The 17425-nt window shown below is 30.8% G+C and overlaps 2 long non-coding RNA genes across 2 annotated transcripts; one reads left to right on the top strand and one right to left on the bottom strand.

Annotated features, from left to right (window-relative positions):
• Nucleotides 1-6695: 6695 nt before the first annotated feature.
• On the bottom strand, nt 6696-7412 carry LOC132603898 (uncharacterized). The gene is made up of 2 exons (XR_009568567.1): nt 7273-7412; nt 6696-7108 (listed from the first exon to the last, which is right to left on the bottom strand). It is a non-coding gene; the product is annotated as an uncharacterized LOC132603898 (long non-coding RNA).
• A 4190-nt stretch (nt 7413-11602) lies between these two features.
• LOC132603897 (uncharacterized) lies at nt 11603-13860 on the top strand. Its single transcript, XR_009568566.1, has 2 exons — nt 11603-12123; nt 13247-13860. It is a non-coding gene; the product is annotated as an uncharacterized LOC132603897 (long non-coding RNA).
• The last annotated feature ends 3565 nt before the right edge of the window (nt 13861-17425 follow it).

Raw genomic sequence — 17425 nt, 5'->3', positions numbered from 1 at the left:
TATTATATTAGTGTTTGCTACGGATACTCATGCTGTTTAATATGGGGCCCGCAATTTTTTTTTAACATTGTTTATTTTTTTAATACGAGATTCATTTTTTTTTTTAATATTGCTTGATTTTGTTAATATGGGGTCTACTTTTTTTATTTCCCGTGAGTTTGGATGTGATGGGTTCCACTTTTTATGGGGGGGGGGGGGGCAAAATTTTTATTTTTTTTACAATTTTTTATTTTTTATTTTTGTGGGCCTGTTTAATATTGGGGGGGGGGGGGGGAGGGGGCCCAAATTTTATTTTTTTTATTTAGGGGGGGGGGGGCAATTTTTTTTATTTATGGTGGGGCCCACGACGGACGACGAAGAGTAAGTAAAACTCACTCACTCTTCTAAATAGTAGAAATACTAGACGGCTTATGTCCGTGCTGCGCACGGGCCCAACACTTTAGATTATAGTGCATCTATGTGTATGTAGTTGTCTTTGAATAGTGATTATATATATATATATATATAGTATATGTTATGTTTAAAATATGATTAATATAACATTGTAGTTTGTGTTCCGTATCTAAAATTTTATATATTAATATTTGCTACGAATACAAAATCGGCAAATTTATTAATATTTTCTAAAAGAGAAGACTTGTTGTAGAAATTGATTTTCTATCTAAACGAAGAAATACTATTTTTTAATTTTTTAGTAAATATTCTCGGTTTAGCTCATTTTACTTGTCATGTTATCTTTTGTATTAAAATCTATCTAATTTTAAAATATAAATATTTTAAGTATATTTAGTGAACGTAACAACTTGATTTTGTCAATATGGGATACTATGTTCAAAACACGATTAATATAACATTGTAGTTTGTTCTCCGTATTTAAAATTTTATTATATTAGTATTTGCTACGAATACGCATGGTGTTTAATATGGGGCCCACATTTTTTTTTAACATTGTTTGTTTTTTAAATATGGGATTCACTTTTTTTTTTTTCAATATTGCTTGATTTTGTTAATATGGGGTTCACTTTTTTTTTTCCCGTGAGTTTGGATGTGGTGGGTTCCACTTTTTTTTTTTAATACTGGATGATGTTTAATATGGGGCCTACAATGTGGGATTTTTTTTTTTATATTGCTTGATTTTGTCAATATGGGATACTATGTTCAAAACACGATTAATATAACATTGTAATTTGTGCTCTGTATTTAAAACTTTATTATATTAGTGTTTGCTACGAATACGCACGGTGTTTAATATGGGGCTCACGATTTTTTTTTTTAATATTGCTTGATTTTGTTAATATGGGGTTCACTTTTTTTTTCCCGTGAGTTTTGATGTGGTGAGTTCCACTTTTTTTTTTTTAATACTGGATGGTGTTTAATATGGGGCCCAAATTTTTTTTATTATTAGTTGTTGTTTAACATATATATGGGCGGCCATTTTTTTTTATAATTTTTTTTTAATGGGCCTGTTTAATATGGGCCCATTTTTTTTTTTTTTTATATATATACTATGTTCAAAACACGATTGATATAACATTGTAATTTGTGCTCCGTATCTAAAACTTTATTATATTAGTGTTTGCTAAGAATACAAAGTCTGCACTATTTTTTTTTTGACATTGTTTATTTTTTTAATATGGGATTCATTTTTTTTATATATATATTGCTTGATTTTGTCAATATGGATACTATGTTCAAAACACAATTAATATAACATTGTAGTTTGTGCTCCGTTTTTAAAACTTTATTATATTAGTGTTTGCTATTAATACGCACGGTATTTAATATGGGGCCCACAATTTTTTTTAACATTGTTTGTTTTTTTAATATGGGATTCACCTTTTTTTTTTTTTTTTTAATATTACTTGATTTTGTTAATATGGGGTTCACTTTTTTTTTTTCCGTGAGTTTGGATGTGGTGGGTTCCACTTTTTTTTTTAATACTGGATGTTGTTTAATATAGGGCCTACATTTTTTTTAATATTAGTTGTTGTTTAATATATATGGGGCCCACAATTTTTTTTTTTTTACAATTTTGTTTTTTTTATGGGTCTGTTTAATATGGGGCCCATTTTTTTTTTTTTTTATATGTACTATGTTCAAAACACGATTGATATAACATTGTAATTTGTGCTCCGTATCTAAAACTTTATTATATTAGTGTTTGCTAAGAATACAAAGTCTGCACCTTTTTTTTTATATGTTGCTTGATTTTGTCAATATGGGATACTATGTTCGTATTTATATGTACTATGTTAAAAACACGATTGATATAACATTGTAATTTGTGCTCCGTATCTAAAACTTTATTATATTAGTGTTTGCTAAGAATACAAAGTCTGCACCTTTTTTTTTTTTTATATATGTTGCTTGATTTTGTTAATATGAGATATTATTTTCAAAATACGACTAATATAACATTGTAATTTATGCTCCATATTTAAAACTTTATTATATTAGTGTTTGCTACGAATACGCATGGTGTTTAATATGAGGCCCACTTTTTTTTTTAAATATTAGTTGTTGTTTAATATATATGGGTTTCACAATTTTTTAGTTTATGCTCCGTATTTAAAACTTTATTATATTAGTGTTTGCTATGAATACGCATGGTGTTTAATATGGGGCCCACTTTTTTTAAAAAAATATTAGTTGTTGTTTAATATATATGAGATCCAAATTTTTTTTTTTTTACAATTTTTTTATGGCCTGTTTATGTTTAATATAGGGCCCAATTTTTTTTTTTTAACATTGTTTGTTTTTTAAATATGGGATTCACTTTTTTTTTATAATATTGGTTGGTATTTAATATGGGGCCCACAATTTTTTTTAAAATATTAGTTGTTATTTAATATATATGGGATACACAATTTTTTTGTTTTTTACAAATTTTTTTTAGGGCCTGTTTAATATAGGGCCCAATTTTTTTTTTAATGGGGCCCATCAACGGACGACGAAGAGGGACGACCAAACTCCCTCTTCTAAGTAGTAGTAATTAGATGGCTTATGCCCGTGCGCACTTCGGATTATAGTGTATCTATGTAGATGTAATTGTGTTTAAATAGTGATAATATATATATGTAGTACGTTCAAAATACGATTAATATAACATGGTAGTTTGTGCTCCGTATCTAAAACTTTATTTTATTTATGTTTGCTACGAAAATTTATTAATATTTTTTAAAAAAGAAGACTTGTTTAAAATAAAACTATTTTCCTTTCTTTGAGATAAAATAATAGCAATATTTAAGCATCAGTTGATACTTTCAATTTTAATTCGATTAATTTAAAAGTGTAAAATACTTATTATTTTTTATCAAATTTTGATTTGGATAATTGTAATTCAAATTATTAAATTAAGTTTACATGTTTGAAACGAAACAAAGTAGAAATTAATTTTCTATTTAAATGAAGAAATGCTATTTTTTAATTTTTGATAAATATTCTCGGTTTAACTCATTTTACTTGTCATGTTGTCTTTTGCATGGTTTTTTAAGGAAACGTGAATTAGAATTATAATTTGACTAATTTACCTTATTCATTATTTGATCTTCATTTGATATTAATCTCTTTTCACATTTATTAGAGTAAGAATAAAAATAAAAAAGTAATTAAATTGTATCTTATTTTTTAAATATATATATTTTAAGTATATTTATTTTAGTAAACATAACAAATAAATGACATGGCGGAATAGCAAATACATCAATTAAATATTTTGAAGAAAAGTAATAATATGAGGTCCATGTTTTTTGCTATGCAATAATTTCATTTGTTCTCACTAATGGGTTAATATGCATGTGGCAATGAATTCACTATTATTGACTTGATGGAGATACTTTGGGAACTACATGAATATTGTTTGATTTTTTAGTATATGGGATGCACGTTTTTTTTTTTTTTTTGACGTTGCCTTTTTTCTTTTCTTTTTTTAATATTGAGTCCATCTTTTTTTTTTCATGAGTTTGGGGAGGGTGGGGTCCAGGTTTTTTTTTTAAGAGTGACTGTCGACGAAGCATAGGTAAACCGATGCTTCTATATAGTAGAAAAATAGAAATATAATAAAGTATTTCTATCTACTTTTTAGAAGAGTTGGTAATATAAAGTATAAAACGACATTTTTATGCCCTTAAATAAAAAAGTGGGTGGGACCACAAAAGATTTTTTTACTCTTAAATAAAAAAGTAGGACCGAACACGGACGACGATCTTACCTCTATAAACCGGCTCTTCTATATAGTAGTAATAGTGAAGTAATACATATAATTTTTTTTATCAAATTTTGATTTGGATAATTCTAATTCAAATTATTATATTAATTTTACATGTTTAAGATGAAACAAAGTAGAAATTTGATTTTTTTATCTAAATGAAGAACTTCTATTTTTTAATTTTTAGTAAATATTTTTTGTTTAACTCATTTTACTTGTCATGTTGTTTTTTACACGGGTTTTTAAGGAAACGTCAATTAGAATTAGAATTTCACTAATTTACCTATTTAATTATTTGATCTCCATTTAATATTATTTTTTCTTTTATGACATTAATCTTTGTTCACATTTATTAGAGTAAGGAAAAAATGAAAAAATAATTAAATTCTCTCTTATTTTAATATATAAGTATTTTAAGTATGTTGCTGTACAATAATTTCATTTGCTCCCACTAATGGGTTGATACGCATGTGGCAATGAATCCATCATTATTGATTTAATTGTTTGATTTTCTAAGCATTTTTTTTAACATTGTTTGTTTTTTTAATATGGGATTCTTTTTTGTTTTTTTAATATTGCTTACTTTTGTTAATAGGGGGTCCACTTTTTTTTTCCCGTGAGTTTGGATGTGGTGGGTTCCACTTTTTTTTATTCTTTTTTTTTTAATACTGGTTGGTGTTTAATATGGGGCCATGAAGAACTTCTATTTTTTAATTTTTAGTAAATATTTTTTGTTTAACTCATTTTACTTGTCATGTTATTTTTTACACGTTTTTTTAAGGAAGCGTTAATTAGAATTATAATTTCACTAATTTAGCTTATTAATTATTTGATCTCCATTTAATATTATTTTTTCTTTTATGACATTAATCTCTTTTTTCACATTTATTAGAGTAAGGAAAAAATGAAAAAGTAATTAAATTCTATCTTATTTTAATATATAAGTATTTTAAGTATGTTGTTGTACAATAATTTCATTTGCTCCCACTAATGGGTTGATACACATGTGGCAATGAGTCCATCATTATTGATTTAATTGTTTGATTTTCTAAGCATTTGTTTTTTAACATTGTTTGTTTTATTAATATGGAATTCACTTTTTTTTTTTTTAATATTGCTTGCTTCTTTTAATATGTGGTCCACTTTTTTTTCCCGTGAGTTTAGATGTGGTGGGTTCCACTTTTTTTTTTTTTTTTTTTTAATACTGGTTGGTGTTTAATATGGGGCCCACAATGTTTTTTTAATATGGGATTCATTTTTTTTAATATTGCTTGATTTTGTTAATATGGGGTCCACATTTTTTTTCCCGTGAGTTTGGATGTGGTGGGTTCCACTTTTTTTCTTCCTTTTTTTAATATTGGTTGGTGTTAAATATGGGGCCCACAATTTTTTAAAAAAATATTAGTTGTTGTTTAATATATATGGGGCCCACAATTTTTTTTGCTTGATTCTGTTAATATGGGATTCACTTTTTTTTTCCCGTGAGTTTGGATGTAGTGGGTTCCACTTTTTTTTCTTCTCCCTTTTTTTAATACTGGTTCAATTTATTTTTTTAACATAGTTTTTTTTTTCAATATGAGATTCACTTTTTTTTTAATATTGCTTGAGGGTCCACTTTTTTTTTTCCCGTGAGTTTGGATGGTTTTTTTTTAATACTGATTGATGTTTAATATGGGGCCCACAATTTTTTTTTTACAATTTTTTTTTGTTATGGGCGTGTTTAATATGGGGCCCAATATTTTTGTTTTCTTTTGTTATGGACGACGACGGACGACGAAGAGTGAGTAACAACTCACTCTTCTTAATAGTAGTAATACCAGGTGGTTCGTGCCCGTGCAAGGCACAGGCATTCCCGACATAATTGTTTGTGTTATTTATACAGCTATAAGATTATAAAAAAATGTTCGACACCAAGAAGATGTTTTCTTACTTTGTTTCAAGCATTCAGGAGGACTTTAAAAAAAGAGTAAAGCTATAAATAATCACAACTATTGAAGCTTCATTTATAAACATGCTTGAGGAATGAAGTTGTACAAGATATCCAAAAGGTTATGAAATATCCACCATATGAACTTCGAGCATTTGCACATAGTCCACTTGGTTTCATGAGAAAATCTAGTTACATACTGGACAATAGGAGATGCATCCCTTTTGAAAATCTAGTATTCCCTAAACTTCTCTTGCAATTGTATTTGACAAAATATCAAAGCCTATTGTTACAGAATCTAAGCAAACATCAAAGAAGCAAATTCAAAATGTTATTATTGGACAAATCATCAAATATTGATCGAGTTCTATTTGAACTCTCTATACTATGTAAAACTTCCTAAAATAATAGAACGGCAGAGCACACAAACACGGAGCTTATTGCTTTTACAATCCAAATCCCTATTATTTTCCTAAATATTTGGGGGGGGGGGGGGGGGGGGCTGATGGTGGCTTCAATTTATAGCATAAAGACTACCTTGTTATAAACAAAGATAATACGTAGCAAAATACATAAAAGGTATCGTGTTCATAGTTCCCAAAAGTACACCACGTGACATGAAATTGTATCGAAATAAGAAAAATAAAAAAATAAAAAGTCTAAACAAAAGAAACAAGGAAACAACAATATCGATTTACCTTTATTTTATATCTTCTAGACAAACTCCTCCTTACTTTTCTTTAGTAACCTAGCCAAATTTGTTGCTAAATCTAAACAACTAAGCAGAGATAAATGTGTAGTAACAACATCCAATTAGACCTAATAGTTACTATGTTCGTATGACAACCTAATGTATAGAAGCTTCATGATTGTTTAATCGAAAAAGAATCACAAAAAAGCCGAATGGCTGGATGCTGGATGTGTATCCTACAGGTACAATGACCACCTTTTCGGCCTATGCTTCCTCCCGTGTCCTGCCAAAGAAGAAGTCCTTACATAATTTGTCAATATTCACCAAAACATAATTGGGAAGGGGAGTGGAGACCAAGACAGAAGATACCTTCCTCTATCTCCTATTATTCAAACTAACACAAAGAAATCATGGGAGTTGTTCAAAGTGTTGGAGTAAGAGACTCACAGAGAAGATGATCGACCCAAGTAATGCTGGACCACTTATCACCCTAGATAGTTGTAAAACAAAGGCAATTAGTTTAACTAACATCGACTAGAATTTATTATGATCTATATAGTTCTTAGTTTCCACAACAAACAACAATTCATGAAAGTTTCCTATACCAATCGTCTAAACTTATAAGTTGGTCTTAAAATAATACCGAATTTTATACTGTCCTTTCCTCAAGCACATCTTATATTTGCTTATACTGATTTCATCTCTTCTATATGAAATTTAATTTCCAAGTAACCGGTCCATGTCATAAATTTTCAGTCAATGATGGTCATCTTATGCATGTAACTGCAAAATATTTATATGAAACAAGGATGTGGTTGTAATTTTGTCATCACAAAAGACCAAAATGAATAAAAGCTAAAATGTATATTTAGTTTGTGGATCACTCGGAAAATATTTGATTATATACGTTGTATAAAGAAAAATAGTTGGCTAAATAATTGTATTAGTTTCAAAGAATGATTAGGAAAACTCTGCAAAATATATGAAGTTTGGAAAATAGAAAGCACATAGCTAAAATAAGCCGCCATATTATCTTAAAATACAAACTTATCAATTAAAAAACGCAAAGAAAAGAATATGCTAGGCATAAATCGATATGCTGAAATTGACAAAAAAAAAAAAATAAGAAGAGGAGCCAATTAGATACAAATAATGAAACGTAATAGAAATAGAAAATAAAGTCGGGAAGGTATAAATTTTGCTATATTCTTTTTCCTCTTGCTGGAGTATCTACAAAAACATCATATTTTACAGCAGTTTGCATAATGCGGAAATGCTATCCATGAGTAAGCCTTTTTGGACGCCCATTTAGGATGTGTCAAACAGACCCCATCATTGATTTAAGATCTTTTCTTGTTTCAATTAGTGAGCAGCTGAAGTTTTCTTTGCATAAATTTACCATATGACCTTCTTTCTACTCCAGTGTGCAGAGAAGATAATTAGGACTAATGGGGTCAACAATTTAACCTATTCTTCAATAACAAATGGTTGAGGTGATAAAATAATCACACAAAAATTTGCATACATAAGATTGAAATCCATTATATCATATGAATTTAAGGGTAAGAAGGGGTAGAGAAAATGCCATGAGCCAATGTTCAACTACCAGGCGCTGCAGCGATGAATACACTTGACTGTTAGTTTATCATGTTACTATGTCTGGCCATCTACCTCCTGAGCTTCATATCTTAGAATTTTTATGGTATAAATACAATTAGACAGTAACTGAGCTTACCAACAGAGTTTAAGTGTTCGATGAACCAAATAGAATAGGCATACCTGCAAAGTCCAAAAGAAACAACCATCGAAACATGAGGTATAGAAACATACAAATCCATAAAATATAGAAAATCAACGGAATATCTCTAGTCCAGTGCAATCCAATCAATTCGCAGAAAGACGAAAGAAATTATCTCCTCAACTTTATTACAAGATAAGAAAAATCCAAACTTCTCACAATCCATATATTAGACAGTTGTTGTAGAGTTTAGTTAAAGAAAGCGGTATGCATAATGGCTTCTACCGGTCAAAACTAATCATTTAGGCCACATGAACTTACATTACCATGAACTCAGACAAAAAAATTCCTACCTGAACCTATGTGGAATCCTCTTTTCCTTTGATTAATTGTCAAGTAATGCCATAATTCACTACATTATTTGGAAGGGATATACTGCAACATTTCCATTAATAGATACAATTCTAACAACGAAAAGTTCCTCAGGACGTGCTTTGATTAAAGACAGCAAATTTGAGAGGTAATTGATCCGAGTTTTGCCAAAAGAATACTTGTTTCTAGAACTCTACGTTTAATATCTTTGATTCTTTACTTAACAAGTTTTACATAGGGCTGGACATAAATACCGAAAACCGAAAAACCGAACCGAACCGAAACTTCAACAAACCGAACCAAACCGAACTAGTTTGGTTCGGTGTTTGGTGTCCACCGTAAAAAAACCGAAACCGAAATAGCCGAACCGAAGTTTGATAAAACCGAACCGAAAAACCGAACGCGCATCGAAATTTAATACATTACCCAAAAAAATTAAAATAGTCCAGGCCCATTAAGTTTAAAGCAAAAAAACCAATTGTAATAAGTCCTCTTTTGCATTTGTATCTCTAATTTTCCACTTCAATTGAGAAAATCAAATATCCTTAACAAAGAAAGGTAACTAGGATGTGTCTTTAGGATTAATGTATGTCATTTATGTGTTTTCTTAATTATTCTTACGGTATGTATATAACACCTAGTAATCCTATATCATGATTATAGTTTTTTGTTCTTGTGTATCCTGTTTGTTTGATTTTGATTTCAATTTATCAGTTTTATGTTTTATTGCTTTTGAGAATATAAATTAGTGTCAATGGAATCGCTTATAATATTATATCAAAAAATCGAATTGAAAAAACCGAAACCGAACCGAACTTTAAAAAATCGAAACCGAAAGAACCGAACCGAACTAGTTTGATTCGGTGTTCGGTGTCCATCTTCAAAAAACCGAACCCGAAATAGCCAAACCGAAGTTTGATAAAACCGAACCGAAAAACCGAACCCCACCCCTAGTTTTACACCATCAATGAATTAGTGTAAAGATTTTTTTATTTATATGCCAATCGACTTTCAGCAACTACCAGTTGCATATTTAGCAAGTAATTAACAAAAGAACTCTCTTTTCCTTTGCGGCCTCTGTCATGAGCTATTTTGATGCATTTTGCGCTTTCAATTGTCAAAGACAGCCCATATCTCATGTCATTGGAGAACTTTCTCGATATCTGCAGCCTTGAGTAATTTTACAGTAGAGCCACAAGAGAAACATATTTGGGTAGGCAAGAGAACTTTGTTATATTGGCTTCTGTCTAACATAAAAAATGCAAAGTTTCATAGATAACCCCAAAAGTAGTTGAAGCCTTTTCAATTTAGGATTGCTAAATTGCAAAAGTGCAATCAGTGAAAATGAGTAATTAACAAGCAATATTGCGAATCGAGGGAATTTGGCAGGTTCTATTCGTACACCTCCATGAAAAATGTCATTCATGATCATAAACATGCCAATGGAAAATCACCAGCAGTGGTACTTTAACCTTGGTGGGAGTGCTGGTATTATCCTCTGTCCAGAATAAGAACAACCAAATATATGAGCAAGATGCAACAAAATGTGCTACTCGAAATTATGAATGTAGCAAACCCCTAATTCAATCAAAGATTACAAGGTAAAATAAACCTTTACTTGAAAAAAAAATTACAAGGCAAGGCTACCTTATGAGTGTGTAGAATTATATAATCTAGTAAAATGACGTACTATGGCTTATAGTAATTACTGTAAGTAATAGAAAGCTAGTCAAATTTGTTTGTCATGAAAAGCTGGTCGGCCAGCTCAGAATCGTGAACACGATATATCAATTGCCTAAATAATTAGCATGAGAAGATTAACTTGCTTTCTTTCCTTTTCTCAATTAGTGAGAAACTGAAGTTTTCACTACATAAATTTACCCTCTCTTCTTTCTGCTCCAGCAAGAAGCAAAAGCAAATAAGCAAGAATAATTAAGTCAACAATTTATTCTACTCTTTCAAAATAAACGACTGAGGTACTAAAATAATCACAGAACAATTTGCACACACAAGATCTAAGTCCGTTAATTTATATGACTATACTTGACTGGATGGAAGAGATTCTCATAGCATAAGCACAAAATACCTCGTCGGATCCAAAATAAGATAGTAACTAAGCTTCATATCTACTCAAAATTTCTATGATATAAATAAATTAGATAGTAGGTGAGTTCACCAAGCGTGTTAAGTGCTTGACGGACCAAGTAGAAAATGCATACCTGTAAAGTCTAAAAAAATCAACCTTCCAAATATGAGTTACAAAAACACACAAATCCAAAGAATATAGACAAATCAACATGATTGCTCTAGTTCAATGCAATTTCCAATCTCACAGAAATAGGAAATAAATCAACTTCATTTAGAAATATGCCAAAAAAAAAGGTAATCCAGAACTTGTAATATGTCGTAATAGACAGTTGTAGATTTGTATTAGAGAATCGTCATTTGTGTTGATATTTTTTCCATTGTACTGGCAGAATAAGATTTTTTTTTCCTGTACAACAAATGATAGATGAACATAGAGAATGCAGACAAAAGTTGTTAGAGATTTTATTTGAAATCTCAAATACATTCAAATTTAGATTTTATTGTACTTGAAGAAGAGACACACTATTTCTGACTTGGGAATTTCCTAGAAAATAAAAAGGAAGAAAATCAATCACCTCCAAATGCATGCATCAAATCTTAGAGCTTGTAAAAAATTTCCTCCGTACGACCATAAAGGAAAAGCACCAAAAGCAACACAAAAAATTAAAACCAAAGCTCAGGACTGATTAGTGTAAAGATCAGTGGAATCCAGTTGTATACCCAAAGTGTGAAAATTTAACTAAAGGTGACACTCAAGTCTCCTAATTACTAAAGGTGACAACTTTAACCATCCAAGTCAAAGACCACTTAAATTTGTGATTAAGTTAATTGGGATTTAAAATGTATTTTTTAAAACTTCTTAATCTTTTACAAAATACAAAAAAAAAAAAAACTCAACTTAAACCCAACCCCCAACCCATTTATTTCTAAATCAAAAGGCAGTTCCACCTTTTCCTCTTCTTCAAAATCAAAACCCACCCTCTTCCTCAAAATCAAAACCATCCCTCAAGAACTAGGAATTTCCTCTTCAAATTTGACAAAAGATGCTGCTCTCGTCTCTCTCTCTCTCTCTTCAACTGTTGTTGCTTCTTCAAACTCAGGTAAAATCGACGAACTTCTTCCCCTTCAAAAGTTACGATTTTGAAATCAAAGTGTGAAAATGGGTTTGTCTTCAAAAGGAAAGGTAGACTAGACTGGACCTGCACGGCCTCTGAAGATGGGTTTGCCTTCAATATTGTTTATTTTGTTGTTCCACGCTTGAGAAACCCTTATTTGAGGTATTTGTTTGACTTGTTGGGGTTTGTGTGTTTGTAAATAGTGTATGTGGTTGTGAAATTATGATTTTTGGTGCTGTGTTTTTTTTTTTTTTGGTTCTCCTTAGGGTTTCGAAAAAAATGGCTTGCAATTTTGTTCATTTTTTCCAATAGCTGAGTAAGTTGTTGCAGCATCTTCGGCACTTGTTTGACAGTTGCAAACATCTGTTGAGGTTGCATGCTTAAAGAACCCCTATTTAGTGCGTATTTTGTTTAACTTGTAATGGTTGTGTGTTTGTAGTGAAATAGATGTTTTTGCTGATTCAAAAGTTAGGGCTTTGAAATTAAAGTTAGGAAAATGATGATTTTAGTTAAAGAAGAAGAGGAAAAACTTGGGTTTCTCTTCAATGTTGTGTATTTTTTTAAATTTTTTATGGTTGTATGTGTGTTTGTAAATGTACACTGATAATGCTGGTAGTTAAAAATAGATGTTTTTGTTGTTGTTGGTTTCTTTGTAAGGTTTAGGAAAAAGGGTCTTGCCTTTGTTTAGTTTTTATCCAACAACTGAGTAATTTGTTGCAACAGATTCCTCATGTGTTAGTATAAACTCAAACATTTGTTGAGGTTGTTGCAGAAAGTGAATCAATTGTTGTAATAGATTCACAATTTGTTGAAAAAAATCAAAACAGTTGCTGAAGAAGCTGCAACAACTGTTTTGATTTTTTCCATCAGATTATGAATCTATTGCAACAACTGATTCAGTTTCTGCAACAAGTTATACACCTGTTGCAACATATTCAAAATCTGTTGCAACAAGTGATTCACTTTCTGCAACAAGTTATATACCTGTTGCAACAGTTTAACCAGTTGTTACAACAAATTCAAAATCTATTGGAAAAATCCATTATTTGTTTTACTTTGAAGGATGCACAAATCAATTGAAATTGTTTTGTTTATCTACTATGCGCAGATAAAATGTCTCCAAAACAAAGAATAGCAAAGAAATCAACTGATGCATCTAGAGATAGTAAAAGACTCACAGGACAAACATCATTAGAGGAGCTTGCTGGTTTAGCAAATGCTATTTGTGAATCAGCATATGTAGAAGAAAGAGATAGTTAAATTGATAGTTAAACTGATAAACAACCCTCAAAAGGAGAGGAAAGCTAGAAAACCTCCCACGTAAAAGTTTCTGGAGTTGGGCACGATGAACAGCCTGAAGATGGGCAAGAAACAGAACAAGAAGAACAAGAAGATGAAGGAAATGATGATAGAACTAAAGGAGATGAAGATGACAAAAAAGATGAATAAGATGAAAAAGACAAAGAAGATGAACAAACTGAAAAGGATGATGAAGAAGAAAATATTGATCACTTGTCTACAACCTTAGCTGAATACAGAACAAAGAAGAAAAATAGTGCGAATGCCAATATTATTGCAGAATCTTCTAGCAGTATGGGCATAAATCCAAACAGATCTTCAAATTGGAGCCCTAAGGGGGGTGGACGAACAATTGTTTATACGTACTTAACATTATGTGTGTGTGTGTGTATATATAAAATAAAAAATAGCCGCTACAGGGAACCAACGCTTCATACGATTGCATGTTAACAGTTACGACCAAACAAACCCTTCTAAGACTTCATACATCACAACCATTCCAAGCGTTGTCATGATCAAAGGACCTTCACAGTTATGGATCTTTTCCTTATCTCTTTCAATCACCATTGCAACATCTACAGAAATTTTCAATCTCTTCAACAGTATCAAAGCATCTTTGCTCTTGACCATGGCCTACGAATGATACATCACACCAAACAATTGTTTTGGTTGCCAAAAAATCTCCTTTTTGCTTTTCTCATACGGTTGATCATTTTTCAGATTCTATATCGATAGTATCTTCTTCTTAGCCACTTTAAACAGTCATCTTAGTTCCTCACGTTTTCTGAATTGTGTACTTGATAGTTAGAGTTTTATCGGAAATAAACAAGAGTTTCCAATATATATATATATATATATTGTGTGTTCAATATCAATATATTATATGTTCAGTATGTATTTCAGTTGTTCAAACTATGTTTAGCAGTTTCAAACAAGTCATAAAGTCATTGCAATAATCAAGAAAGTTGTTGCAATAGATTTCTCACATGTTGGAAAAAATCAAAAAGTTGTTGAGGTTGTTGCAACAAATTCCTCACCTGTTGCAACAGCTTTCTTATGTTCAGTAGTTTCAAACAAGTTACAAATTTGTTGCAACAGATTCCAAATCTGTTGGTAATAATCAAACAATTGCCGCAGATGTCACAACAGATTTTCCATATGTTGCAACAGATTAAATAACTATTGGAAATAATCAAAGAGTTGCTTTGAGTAAATGGTCACAACAGCTGATTAATCTGTTGCAACAGATTCCTGACCTTGTCGGTAAAAAATAAATAACTGAGTAAATTGTTGCAACCGCTGAGTAATCTGTTGCAACAAATGGCTCAGTTGTTGCAAATCAAAACAGTTGTTGAAGCTTTTGCAACAAGTTACTAATCTGTTGCAACAGACGGCTCAAATGTTGCAACAAGTTAGTCATCTGTTACAACAGATGGCTCATCTGTTGCAACAATGTACTTGGTTGTTATAAAATATTCACTCTATTGATCACTAAATATCATTGATTTCATTTGTTTATCACTAATATGGGGCGAATCAAGTAGTTCACATCAAATCACTTTTATGATCACTCGATTTAGTGCACAGTGACTTAGTTGATCATCTGTCCTAACTCAAAATACCATCAAATTTATTAATTATATATGTTGATCACTAAATATTATTGATTTTCTTTATTTATCACTAAATATGGGTGAATCAAGTAGTTCACATCAAATCACTCTAATGATCACTCGATTTAGTATATACTAACTTAGTTGATCTTTCATGACTCAAAATACCATCACATTGATTAAGTGTATATATATATATATATATATCTTTTGATTACTAAATATAATTAATTTCCTTTATTTATCACTAAATATGGGTGAATCAAGTATTTCACATCAAATTACTCTAATGATCACTCGATTTAGTGCATAGTGACTTAGTTGATCATCTGTTTTGACTCAAAACACCATCAAATTGACTAAGTTTATATATTGATCACTAAATATCACTAATTTCCTTTGTTTATGACTAAATATGGATGAATCAAATAGTTCACATCAAATCACTCTAATGATCACTCGATTTAGTCCATAATGATTTAGTTGATCATCTGTCCTGACTCAAAATGCCATCAAATTGATTAAGTATATATATATATATATATATATATATATATATTGATCACTAAATATCATTGATATCCATTGTTCATCACTAAATATGGGTGAATTAAGTAGTTCACATCAAATCACTCTACTGATCACTCGATTTAGTGTATAGTGACTTAGTTGATCATCTGTCAGGACTCAAAATACCATCAAATTGATTAAGTGTATATATATTGATCACTAAATATAATTAATTTCCTTTGTTTATCACTAAATATTCATTGATTTTCTTTGTTGATCACTAAATATGGGTGAATCATATCATAGTTGTTGCAACAATTGTAGTATATGTTACAACAATTGCAATATTTGTTGCAGCAAGTAACATAGTTGTTGAACAAGACATATCACTTGTTGGATAGAACAAAACAAGTTACCTAGTTTCTGCAACAAGTCATTCCACTTGTTGGAAAAACTCAAACAACCAACCTAGTTGCTGTAACAAGTTGTGTCACCTGTTTGACAAACCCCAACAAGTAACTTAGTTGCTGCAACAGATTTGTTAATTGCAACCAGTCCTGTCACTTGTTATATAAAGTCCAACATATAAATGGTTGTTGCAACAAGTCCTCCTATTTGTTGTGATATGTTCAACAACTAACTAGTTGTTGCAACAAGTCCTGTTACTTGTTGGAAAACCCCCCAACATGTTGCAGAGTTGTTGCAACAGATTTATTACTTGTTGGAAAGTTTCAGCAATGAATTAACAACAGAACATACATTTGTGGTTTGAACAAGATCAACATATCACTTAGGTGAGTTGTTGCAACTGATCACTTAGTTGTTGGTTATAGCTTTGGTTGTCTCTATTTCATCCAACAGCTGTAAAATATGTCCAAAAACTAATGTAGTTGTTGTAACAAGAATTCGAATTCTTGTTGCGACAAGTCAGTGAGTTGTTGGAAAGAGTAGAAGTTGTCCAACAGCTTTCACAGTTGTTGTAACAAGTAGGCTAAATTATTTATACACATTTTATCAGTTGTTGTAACAGATTAGTACAAAAATTGCAACAACTGCATAAATTGTTACAATTGTTGCAAAAACTACAACAGCTATTGCAATAAATTCAGAAGCTCTTATACATCTTTAGCACTTGTTGCAACAATTGTAACTTGTTGGAAAATCAACAGCTATACCCAGATGAATAATTGAAATAAAATAGCATTATTTTACTTACTAAAATTACATAAATTGGATGATTTTTTTTTTCTGGAACAACTTTTTTCTAAATGAAAGAAGAAAGCAGCAAAAGAGGAGGGGGGAGGGGGTGGCGGGGTGGGTGGGTGGAGTAAGAAACCAAAAAAAAATCAAATTTTTTTTAAAACAAAAAAAAAAATTGGGTGGGTGAGTGGAGCAAGAATCCCAAAAAAAAAAAAAATTCAAAACTTCTTTTCAAGATTTTTTTTTTGGGGGGTTTGGGTGGGGGGTGGGGGGGACCAAAAATAAAAACTTTTCAAACTTCTTTTTAAAAACAATTTTTTTTTTAGGGTGGGGGTGGTGGGGATGTTGGGTCGCGGGGGGTGGGTGGTGCAAAAAAAAAAAACTTTTCAAAACTTTTAAAAAAAAAAAAATTGGTTGGGGGGCGGTGGGGGGGGGGGGGGGGGGGGAGAAGGGGGTGTTGTGCGGGCGGAGGGAGGAGGGGGAGGCTGGTGGGTTTTTTGGGGGTTTTTCCCTCACCAATTTTAGGTAATTAGGGTTTTATTAAGTTGGCCAAAGTGTAAAAAATAAAACTTAGATGTTAAAAATAATGCTTAGGGCTAAAGTATTAAAAACAAAATTATTGGGCAAGTTGAAAAATGGTAAAAAAATTCTAAATTACTAATCCA

Source organism: Lycium barbarum, chromosome 7 (genome assembly GCF_019175385.1).
Source record: "Lycium barbarum isolate Lr01 chromosome 7, ASM1917538v2, whole genome shotgun sequence".
Classification (NCBI taxonomy): domain Eukaryota; kingdom Viridiplantae; phylum Streptophyta; class Magnoliopsida; order Solanales; family Solanaceae; genus Lycium; species Lycium barbarum.
The sequence above is the reverse complement of the archived record's forward strand: the minus strand, read 5'-3'. Positions and strand labels throughout refer to the sequence as shown.